We start from the raw sequence: 12,711 nt of genomic DNA, 5'->3' as shown, positions 1-12,711 counted from the left end.
TCAGTTCTTCATGGTTCAGCCTTGGAAGGCTATGTTTCTAAGAACTTGTCCATTTCCTCTAGGTTATTGAATTTGATGGCATATAGTCCTTCATAGTATTCTTGGATGATCCTTTGTATTTCTGTTGTGTCCGTGATAACTTCCCCTTTTTCATTTCTGATTTTGTTAATTAGTGTCTTCTCTCTTTTTATCTTAGTGAGTCTAGTCAAGGGTTTGTCAATTTTGTTAATCTTTTCAAAGAACCAGCTCTTTGTCACATTAATTTTTTCCATTGTCTTTTTGTTCTCTATTTCATTTAGTTCTGCTCTGATTTTTGTTATTTCCTTTTTTCTGCTGACCTTGGGTTTCACTTGTTCTTCTTTTTCTAGTTCTTTAAGGTGTAACATGAGGTTATTTATTTGGGATTTTTCTTGTTTCTTGAGGTAGGCCTATAATGATATAAATTTCCCTCTTAAAACTGCTTTTGTTCGCTGCATCCCAAAAATTTTGGTAGGATGTATTTTCATTGTGATTTGTTTCTATGTATCTTTTGATCTCTCCTTTAATTTCTTCTTTGACCCAGTCGTTCTTTAAAAGTGTGTTGTTTAATCTCCATGTATTTGTGTTTTTTCCTGCTTTCTTTTGGCTGTTGATATCCAATTTCAAAGCCTTGTGATCAGAGAATATGCTTGGTATGATTTCAATCTTCTTAAATTTGCTGAGGCTGATTTTATGTCCCAATATATGGTCTATCCTTGAGAATGTTCCATGTACACTAGAAAAGAATGTATAGTCTCATGTTTTAGGACAAAATGCTCTATATATGTCAATTATGTCCATTTCATCTAATGTGTCATTTAGGGCTGCTATTTCATTATTTGTTTTCTGTTTGGATGACCTATCCATAGCTGTCAATGATGTATTTAAGTCCCCTAGTATAATTGTGTTTTGGTCAATTTCTCCCTTTAGTTCTGTTAGTAGTTGCTTGGTATATGTCGGTGCTCCCTGATTGGGGACATAAATATTGATGACTGTTATGTCTTCTTGTTGTATAGTCCCCTTTACCAATATGAAATGTCCATCTTTGTCTCTTGTTATCTTTTTCACCCTGAAGTCTGTTTCATCTGATATCATTATGGCTACACTTGATTTTCTCTGGGTACCATTTGCTTGGAGTGTCAATTTCCACCCTTTCCCTTTGAGTCTATGCTTGTCCTTGTAGCTGTGATATGTCTCTTGGAGACATCATATGGTTGGGTTTAGTTTTTTGATCCAATCTGCTACTCTGTGCCTTTTTATTGGTGAGTTCAGTCCATTTATATTTAGGGTGATTATTGATATGTGAGGATTTCCTGTCATTCTATCTTTAGTTTTCTGGTAAGGCTGTGTCTCCATTGTTTCTTTGCCTTTTTGTTGTTGTCTATTATTTCTGTGTGGTGGCATTCTATGATGTTTCCCTCTGTTTCTTCTTTTATTACAGTATATATTTCAGTTCTGGATTTTTTTTTGAGTGGTTACCCTTAAGTTTATGTAAAAGAAAGTTTGATATTTAGAGTATTCCATTTTCCTCAGCACGCTTACTTTCTCCATTCCCATATTCCAGTTCAGGCCTTTACTCTCCCCCTTTTTATGTTTCGGTTGCCACAAATTGTCCCTGTTGATGGTGGTCGAATAGCTTCCGTTAGTATTTCTTGTAGTGCAGGTCGTGTATTAGAAAATTCCCTCAGCTTCTGTATGTCTGGAAAGGTCTTTATTCCTCCTTAATATCTAAAGAATATCTTTGCTGGATATATTATTCTTGGCTCATACTTTCTCTCTTTCAATAGTTTGAATATTTGGTTCCACTCCCTCCTGGCTTGTAGAGTTTCTGCTGGAAAATCTGATGATAATCTAATGGGCTTTCCTTTGTAGGTTACCATCTTCTTTTCCCTAGCTGCCTTGAGGATTCTTTCTTTGTCGTTGATTTTAGACAGCTTCAATACAATGTGCCTTGGAGAAGGCCTGTTGGGGTTGAGGTAATTAGGTGTTCTATTTGCTTCTTGGATTCAAGGATCCAGTTCTGTCCACAAGTTTGGGAAGTTCTCATCAACAATTTGTTTGAATATATTCTCTGTTCCCTTCTCTCTTTCTTCTCCTTCTGGTATGCCCATTATTCTTATATTGCTCTTTCTGATGGAGTCAGAAAGTTCTTGTAGAGTTCTTTCATTTCTTTTAAGTCTCAAGTCTCTTTCTTCTTCCATCTGTGTAATTTCCAGGTTTCTGTGTTCGATGTCACTGATTCTTTCCTCCATCTGGTCAACTCTACTACCTAAGCTGGTTATTTCATTCTTAATTTCTTCTATTGAGTTCTTAATCTCCAGAAATTCTATTTGGTTCTTTTTTAAAATTTCAATCTCTTTCGTAAAATGCTCATGTTGTTCTTTGATTGTGTTTCTGAGTTCATGAAGGCACTTGACATACTGCGATGTCATTGTTTATTAATCTGTCACTCACTAGATTCAGTTCTCTCAGGGCTTTTTATCTTTATGAATTACAGAGCACCTCATGCAGAATTAGTGTGAAAATGATTGTGAAATTAGTTCATTGCTTACACAAAGTGGCATTGTGGATCTGTACAATTTTGTTTTTTGGACATAGGTTTATAAATTGTGCACACAGTAAAAGATATCTTTCAGATAGTTTGAATGAAAATTTTCAGGACTCATCCAACTTTTCAATCACTCAGCTTGTTTTCCTTAAAAATTTTAATTAGGATTTTTATGGGTAACAGTCACATGGCTCAAGTGCTAAAACGTGTAAAAAGATACACAGTGAAAAGTCATCTTCTCATCCTGGTTCCTAATTTACCCAATTCTCACTTACCCCCTACCTGGTGTTTTATGTAACTTTCTAAACTTTCTTTGTCAATACCCAAACAAATATGCTTATTAATTCTTATTTCCACCTTAACATAAAAGGTGACATAAACATACTTTTTATCTTCACATATTATATCTTAGACATGTTTCCATATCAATACATAGAGATTTTATTTTTTTTCCCACAGCTTCACAGCATTACATTGTGTGGAAGTCCCATAATTTGGGAATATATGTATATATAAAATACATAATTATGAAACTACCTATTGATTTCTCTTTTACTAGGTATTTTTATGAAGAGTGCATGTTTAATTTTGTCAAATGCCTTCCTACATCTACGAGAATGAAATCAACTTGAACATGGTGTACAATCGATTCCTTAATGTGCTGCTGTATTGTTTACTAACTTTTCATTTAAGACATTTTATTGATATTCATAAGTGAAATTAGTCTCTTTGTGTTATCCTTGCCAGGTTTGAATGCCTATGCTATATTCAGTTCATAAAAATAATTTTGAGTTCATTGTTTCTCTGTACCCAGAAACAATTTTGATATTATTGGAATTGCTTTGCTGAAATGGCTCCACCAGTGCCAGCCTGACTTGTTCCAGCAGGATGCAGGCCCCAAACGTCAGTGCTTTTTTTACATTCACATGAGTTAACAAAGAAAGAATCTCATTGCATTTTAAGGAAGAGTTACTCACCTTGAACTCAGTGTGTGCTTAAGAAATGTTGCAGATGGATAGATGGAAGGAAAGGAAAAGAATGAATTACTGGTAGCATAGATGAAGAGGTAGCCATTGTGTAACATGATATTGGCAAGGAATACAAAGAATCATAATATCTTTATGCAAAAAACAAAATTAGAGAAATGTGAGTTACATATTTGTCAGTGATTTCATAGCTTAATGTGCAATCAAATTACTATACCTAGAACATTAATTAATAAATAGATTTATGGAAAATGTTTTCTACCAGTTCACTTCAAGTCCTTAATATTCAGTCTTTTCAATTCTACATGCTCTGGCAGTGACTAAACACACAAAAGGAATGCTTACCAGTTTTGCAAATAACACAGTGCTGAGGAAGACAACTCTGGGGACACTGGAATCATTTTGAAAAACTAAAGGTAGAGACCAGCACTTGCAAGCACAGAGTATTCATTAATACAATGGATTTTAGTCATTTATTTTTTCAACAATTATTTATTGAGGACCTAATATGAACAACTGGGCATTGTTCTAGGAATTAATATGTATATATACTGTACATATTATAAATATATGTACAAAATATCACATAGTTACATTTAATATATTTTGTCATATAATTATATATTTATACATAATATAGTCATATACATCTATATATATCTATGTTATATAGTCATACATATTTATATACTCGTATATCTATAATGTTATATAGTCATATATATATGTGTATATATATATATATATACATGATGAAATGTGCTATTAAGAATAAAAAGCAGGGTAAGAAAATAGAAGACAATGTGGAGACTGCTTTTTTGGATAGAGTGGTCAGGAAAGACCTTCGTGAGGAGGCATTGGAACAGAGAAATGAATAAAGTAAAGAAAGCCATGTTCCCAGTTCCCCAGGAAGACTAAACAGAAACTATAAATGTCCTGAGGCAAAGGCAGGACATGGACAAGAAAGAGATCAGGGTGAATGTAGCAGAGTGAGATGGTAATGAGTAGTAAACGATGAGTTCAGACCATGGGAAATAACAGGTAAATCCTGTAAGGTCTTAAAGGCTTTGGTAAAATTTTTGCGTTTTATTTTAAGGATAATGGGGAGCTGTTAGAGGCGTTTCCAAGGTCATTAAATAATTAGATTTTCATTTTAAAGGATTTATTTTGACTTTTGTGAGAAAATGGATTGTCGGAAAGCAGTGGTAGGAACAGGTGACTCTTGCACTAATACAGGCAGGGAAAGATGGTGGTTTAGACATCGAATGATGGTCCATGAGATAGAGAAAAGTGATCAGATTAAAGATACATTTTGACTTGCTGCTAAACTTCAGGTTGGAAGTAGTGCAAAGAGAGAAACCAAAGATGAATCCACATATTTTTTGACCTGAGCGATAGGTTAAATGCAGACACTACTTACTGAGAGAAAAACTACTGAGGGAGTAGGAATCAGAAGTTTAATTTTGGGCAAGATGGATTTGAGGTGCCTCTAAGACTTAAGTGGAAAGTCAGAATAAACAGTTAAGAATGCAATTCTGTATTTGAAGGGAGCAATCAGAGCTGGATACTTTTCAGTGAGAAATTGGGCATCATTAACTGTACAGTATTTAGAGCCCTAGGACAAGGAGAGACCTTTTTGGAGAGAGTATGACTTGAAAAGAGATGAAGTCAGAGGACTGTATTTGGAGATACACAATGTTTAAGTGCCCAAAAGATAATCAGTCAACAAAGGATTCTGAAAATAATTGACAGAAAATCAAAGGAGTGTGGGGTATTAAAATCCAAGTGAAGAAAGTCCTTCAAGAAGGATTTCAAGAACAGAGTAAGAAACTGTCAGTTGTTTCTGAAAAAATAGAATAAAAAGAGAACTGAGAATTGACCACTGAAATTGGCAACATGGAGATTACTTGTGACATTGCCAAAAACTGTTTAGGTAGAGTGAAGACAAAGCCTATTGAGAGTAGGTTTCTGAGCACATGGGAAAAGACGAGGTGAAAGCAGTAGTTTTGGACAAATATTGTGACAAAGAGAGCAAAATATATATATATGGTGGTAGATAGAGGGAAATGTAGAGTCAAGGATTTTGTTTTTTCACAGGTGAAATATATATTTATGTGCTGATGAGAATAATGAGGTTGAGAGGAGAAATGTTATGGTGCAGTAGAAAGAAGTAAATAATTTTAGTAATGACGTTTTTGAGGATGTAAAAAGGGATAATATCCAGTACAAACACAAACGCATGGTTTGGATTTAGATGCACAGACAGTTCATCTAGTATAACACAAGAGAAGGCAGAACACAAATGCAGAGGAGCTGGTAGTTTTTATGTTGGGGGAAAGATGATCAGAAATCTTACTTCTAATTGCTTCTATTCTCACAGTGAAATAAGAAGCAGTGTCATTTGTTGAGACAAAAGAAGGAAGGCATTTGGAATATTGAAAACATAATAAAAGGTGTCAGACAATAGCCTGGAACAGTAGGTGGATGAAGTTACTTGAGCCATACAGTAGCACTGGAGGGAAGTGCTGTGTTTGTACCCAAGTTTATATTCATGAATTTAAATCAGTCTGCATGCTCTCATGTTTTTAACCAGCCATATTCTTTAATTTTGATACAAATGATATAAACTCCCCAGTGGCAGACATACATGGTTTTTGTTAACCACAAAACAGTGTCTGGTACAAAGTATGCATTAAAATATACGTGGACTGACTAAATAATATCCATCTTTTCCACTTGACTGTGTTGCTTGCCACAATATCCCCAGTACACAACACAGAGCCTGGTTCATAGTAGGCCCTTAAATATTGTCTGAATAAATGAATGACCCAGTTAATCAATCTGGTTTTTTTCCTTAACTTCTGAATTCATACCCAACTCCCTACTGAATAGCTTCACTGTATGTATCAAAAGAGCCTCAAATTCAACATATCTAAGAATCTACCTCCTACTTTTTCTACATCTGTTATTACCATGTTTCCCCCAAAATAAGACCTAACTGGAAAACAAGCCCTAGCATGATTTTTCAGGATGACATCCCTAAACATAAGCCCTAATGCATCTTTTGGAGTAAAAATTAACATAAGACCCGGTCTTATTTTCGAGGAAACACGGTAGCAAGATCATACATGAATTTGCCCTAATGAGAAACATAGAGTCATCCTCTATTTATCATCTCTAAAATGGAGACATCCCTAGCTATTTCATAAATATTTGAGAACATGAAGTGAAGTAATCAAAGTTATTTCAAAGTTAGCACAATGCCTGGCATAGATTAGCTACTACCAGGTTTCAGTGATTCTGACATACACATCTCTTCACATCTTTTTAATCAGGATGTGTTTTACAATCAGTAATGTATCATAGTTTAATTCAATGAATTTTTTCTTTAAGTAGTATATTAAATAGTGGTGTCCTTTATATCAATAGTATCTTAGATGTGATAAAATGCAGTAATACGACTTCTGTCTCCAGTATGTCCATTGATATTAAACTAATAATTAAGTCATGTGTATTATACTTCAAAACCATATTTGTCTCCCTCTCCCCACTGTTGCAGCCTTACTTTAGGCCCTCATTTGCTCTCACCTGATCATTAAATGGCTTGCTGAATGGTCTCCTTGCCTCCTACATTACCCTTCTCCAAAGTGTGTACCACAGTCCTACCAGAGTGATCGTGTTTCTCCCAGGCCTAACTTACTTCATTGTCTGTATAACTACCTGGAGAATAAAATCTAAATTCTTTCTTATGGCACACAAGACTCTAACTCTCTCTCTAGTCTTATCCCTAAGCCCCAGCCAAATTGAACTCTTTCTGTACCCGAGGTTTCACAACCCCATGTGTTTGGTCACACTGAACTATCTATTTAGAATATATTTTGCAAATGTCTGTATATCTGCTAAGAATCTCACTGGTAATAAGTAACAGAAAAGCAACTAACATTTACTTAAACAAATACTAAAGAAGTACATAGGTTGACCTGCCAAGGTTAATGCAATTACCCAATAATACTGGCAGAGACTAAAGCCCTTTCTATCTTTGGACTGGCTTAGCATGCAGACATTGATCCTCCTGCTTGTTGTTTCATCATCTCAATATGACCAGTGAAACTTCAAGCATTACATCCATTTTCCATGCAGGAAGAATGAGGAAGGACATTCAGTGGTGTGCCCATTGAAACCTTCTCTTTTCATTAAGAAAGCAAAAGTTTTCCATAAGCCCATGTAGAAGTTTTCCACTTATTTGTCAGTGGCCAAACTAGATCAAATAACCATCCACCTTAAAGATGGACAGAGAAAAGGGTGTTGTGTAGATAGTTAAGCCAATGACCAATGTCTGCCATAGTCTGCTTGGCTAATAGCTTCTTAATTATATCTTAGAAATTTAGAAAACTTATATATATATATAGCTGTTGTTGTTGTTGTTTTTCTTTCATCATTAAAAGAATATTTATCAAGCACCTAGTACACACCAGGTACTATTCTAGGCTCGGGATACAGCAATGAACAAAATCCTTTCCCTGGTAAAGCATTAATCCTAGTACTAACCCTTTAATCCAATTTTATATTTCTAGTAATTTACCTTACAGACTACTCTTCAAAGACAAGGATGCTCATTGATTCAATAACTAAAATAACAAAAAACTGTTTGAATATTGATATGGTATTGATTAATTATGATACAGATATAAGATAATTATTCAAAAGACTATATCTCTCTTAATATAGATATTTATGCTGACATGGGAAGTTATCTCCAATATATATTTTAATGGGAAAAATGCAGAGCAAAATGTATAATATAGTAAAATCACACTTAAAAAAGAAATCCATCATAAAATTTATGTGGAATCTCAAGGGACCCTGAATAGCCAAAATAATTTTGAAAAAAGAATGAAGCTGGAGAATTTACAGTTCCTGTTTTCAAAACATTACAAAGCTACAGTAATAAAAACAGTGTGTTACTGGCATAAAGACAGACAAATAGATCAATGTAAGAGAATAGAGTCCAGAAACAAACCCTCATGTATATGATCAAATGATTTTTAACAACAGTGCCAAGACCACTCTGTGGAGGAAAGGAGAGTCTCTTCAACAAATGGTGTTGGAAACACTGTATATCCACATGCAAAAGAATGAAGTTGGACCCTTATCTCAAAAATTAACTCAAAATGAATTAAAGAAATAAATGTAAGACCTAAAACTATAAAATTCCCAGAATAAAACATAGGGGAAATCTTTATGACATTGAATGTGGCAGTTATTTCTTGGCTATGACACCAAAAGCACTAGCAACAAAAGCAAAATAGGCAACTGGGGCTATATCAAACTTAAAAACTTTTGTATATCAAAGGACACAATCAACAGAGTGTAAAGACAAACTATGAAATGGGAGAAAATATTTGCAAATATCTGATAAGGAGTTAATTATCCAGTTAATTATAAAGAACTATTATAAAATGAGAAATAAAAACTCATAGACACAGACAATAGTTTAGTGGTTACCAGAGGGTAAGTGGGGAGGGCGGGGGTAGATGAGGGTAAAGGGGATCAAATACATGGTGATGGAAGGAGAACTGACTCTGGGTGGTGAACACAAAATGTGATCTATAGATGATGTAATACAGAATTGTATACCTGAAATCTATGTAACTTTACTAACAATTGTCACCCCAATAAACTTTAATTAAAAAAAAAGAACTATTATAACTCAACAAAAAATCAAATAGGATTTTTTTTTTAAATGCGCAAAGGAAGCAAACAGACATTTCTCCAAGGATGATATACAAATGGCCAATGTGCATATTAAAAGATGTTCAACATCACTAATCATCAGAGAAGTGTAAATCAAAACCACAATGAGATATCACCTCATTCCCATTAGGATGGCCACTACTGAAAAAGAAAAAAATGTGGAGAAATTGGAACTCTGTGCACTATTGGTAGAATTGTAAAACAGTGCAACCACTATGGAAAACAGTATGGCAGCTCCTCAAAAACTTAAAACTAGAACTATCATATGATCCAGCAATCTTACTTCTTGGTATATGCCCCAAAAAATTGAAAGCAAGTTCTCAAATGGATATTAGCACACCCATATTCATAGCAGCACTATTCTCAATAGTCAAAAAGTAAAGCAACTTAAATGTCCATTGATGGATGAATGGATAAACAAAATATGGTATAGACATACAATTGAATATTACTCGCCTTAAAAAAGAACAAAATCCTGTCACATGTTGCAACCTGGATGAACCGTGAGGACATTATGCTAAGTGAAATCAACCCGTCACAAAAAGACAAATACTGTATTAGTCCACTTATATGAAATATCTAAAGTAATCAAAGCCATAGGAATAGAGAGTAGAATGGTAGTTATCAGGAGCTGGGGTAAGGGGGGAAGGGGAAGTTGTCATTTAATGGGTATAGAGTTTCAGATTTCAAGATAAAAAAGTTCTGGAAATCTGCTTTATGAAAATGTAAATATACTTAATACTACTGAACTGTCCATTTAAGAAAAGTTAAGATGATTTAAAAGGAAAATAAAAATTCACATCTACATTTCCATGTACATTATTATTACAATAATTTGTATAGACTGGAAATATTTGGAGTAGAAACCTAAATATATAGTACAGTAAATAGATTTCACAGCCTTCAAAAATGTGTTACTGAAAGGATGAAATACCTCCTGACTCCAGACACCCAACCCCAGCTTCTGCCAGAGAAACCTAGTGGGACAACAACTGCCTCTTAACTTACAAATTAATTGCATTCTTACAAACTATAAGAAGTTTTGTGATAAATTGTATATTCTACTACAAAAATGAAGAAGCCTATACCAAGACCTGGTTCATACAAAGATGAGCCACAGGAGAAACAGCAGACAAAACTCGAGTTTTTCTCTCAAAAGGTACTGTCACATGAAGGGCTGTTTCATAGAGTTAAATTTGTCCTAAACATGAAAACTTAACAGTTGTTACTCCTTTGAAATAAAGTTTCCATGGAATATCATATTTACATAACATTTAAATGAATTATGGTAAAAACTTTCTTAACTGGCCTTCACTTAAAAGATTCACCAGATAAAATAATAGTCTCCATTTCAGAAAATGAAACCAGTGAGATTTAAACAATATTTATTTAATAATAATTTATAATATCTCCACAAACCTTTGCTTCTGACACTTGAGTTATATGCTTATTCAAAATCACTGTGGTATATTGCCAAATCTGTCATAGAGTTGCATTATATAATTACAAATTTTGGTAATAAATTACATAAATGATAAAATACAAATATAGAAAAGGACCTCAGTTATTATATAAAAAGTATGTTGAAGTCATTGGAAAAACTCAAAGTAAATGAATCATTTAAAAATGCCTTAGACTAAAAAAATTAGACTTAGAGGAAATAACTATAAAGAAAAGTGTAAAGAATCTAGGAAGATTCATAACTCCAAATGCTTCACAAACAAGAGAGAACCTGAAACTACAAATATAGTCAACATATTGAGACATGCTTCAAGTAAGAAAGATAGTGCATGAAATTTAATCAGATCATTTAAGTTCCATTTATAAAATTATATCATAAAATATTTATTCTAATTATAAGAAATCTTCAACTTATTTTATGTAATAAAAATTAACATTTTTAACACTCTAGTAAAAATTAAAATATTGTGAGTGACATCAGTCATAGACACCATAGACTCATTGAGCCTAACAGACATACAGACCATTCCACACAACTCATCCTTCTCAAGTACATATGGCACATTCTCAAGGATAGAGGATAGATTACATGCTAGGTCATAAAACAACTCTAAGAAGATTGAAATTACTCCAACTGTCTTTTCCACTCACAATGGAATGAAACTAAAAATTGATAATAGGAAGAAAATGGGAAAATACACAAATACATGGAAATGAAACAATACACTTTTAAACAAATATTGGGTCAAAGGAAAAATCCAAAGAAAATTAGAACTTATCTTAAGCAAACAAAAATGAAGCACAACAAACCAAAACTTAAGGATACAACAAAAGCAATACTCCAAGGGAAATTTATGGCAATAAATGCTTATGATATAAAAGAAGAAAGATATCAAATAAACAGGCTAACTTTACACCTCAAGAAATTAGAAAATGAAGAGCAAACTAAACCCAAAATAAGCAGAAGGAAGAAGAGCATGAAGATTATAGCAAAAATAAATAAAATAGGGAAAGAAAACTAATTTTAAAAATTGATAAAACTAAGAATTGTTTTCTGAAAAGATAAACAAAATCGACAAACCCTTAGTTACACTAAGAAAGAAGTTATTCACAAAATAACATAAGAAATGAAAGAGAAGATATTACAACTATTCTCACAGAAATAGAAAAGAGCATAAGAAACTATTAAAACAATTATAAGCCAATACATTGGACAACCTATAAGAAATGGAGAAATTTCTAGAGACACAACCTACTAAGACTGAATCATGAAGAAATAGGCTGAACAGATGAATAAGGAGATTAAAGGAGTAATCCAAAACCTCCAAACAAAGAAAAGCCCAGAGCCAGATGGCTTCATGGGTAAATTCTACTAAACATTTAAAGAAGAATTAATACCAATTCTTTTTAAACTCTTCTAAAAAACAGAAGCAGAAGGAACACTTCTAAACTCATTTTACGAATTTAGCCACACAGCCACATCCTGATATCCAAGTCAGAAAAAGTCATCACAAGAAAAGAAAACTACAGGCCAATATATCTGATGAACATAGATGCAAAAATTCTATATAAAAAAAAAGAAAATTACTAACATAGTGAATTGAACACCATAATCAAGTTGGATTTATCCCTGGTATGTGAGGTTCATTCAACATACACAAATCAATCAATGTAACACACCACATTAACAGAATGAAAAATAAAAGATCACATGATAATCTCAATGGGTGCAGAAAAAGCATTTAACAAAATTCAAAACACTTTTGCGTTGAAAACTCTTAATAAATTAGGTATATAAGAAACTTACTCCAACACTAAAAAAAAAAAAAAAACTTATGAAAAGCCCACAGCTAACATCATACTCAGTAAAAATCTGAAAACTCCCTTCTAAAACCCACAAAAATACAAGGATATCTACTCTCTACTCTACTATTCAACATAGTG

The sequence above is a fragment of the Rhinolophus ferrumequinum genome, chromosome 10, assembly GCF_004115265.2.
Source record: "Rhinolophus ferrumequinum isolate MPI-CBG mRhiFer1 chromosome 10, mRhiFer1_v1.p, whole genome shotgun sequence".
Taxonomy (NCBI): Eukaryota; Metazoa; Chordata; class Mammalia; order Chiroptera; family Rhinolophidae; genus Rhinolophus; species Rhinolophus ferrumequinum.
The sequence above is the reverse complement of the archived record's forward strand: the minus strand, read 5'-3'. Positions refer to the sequence as shown.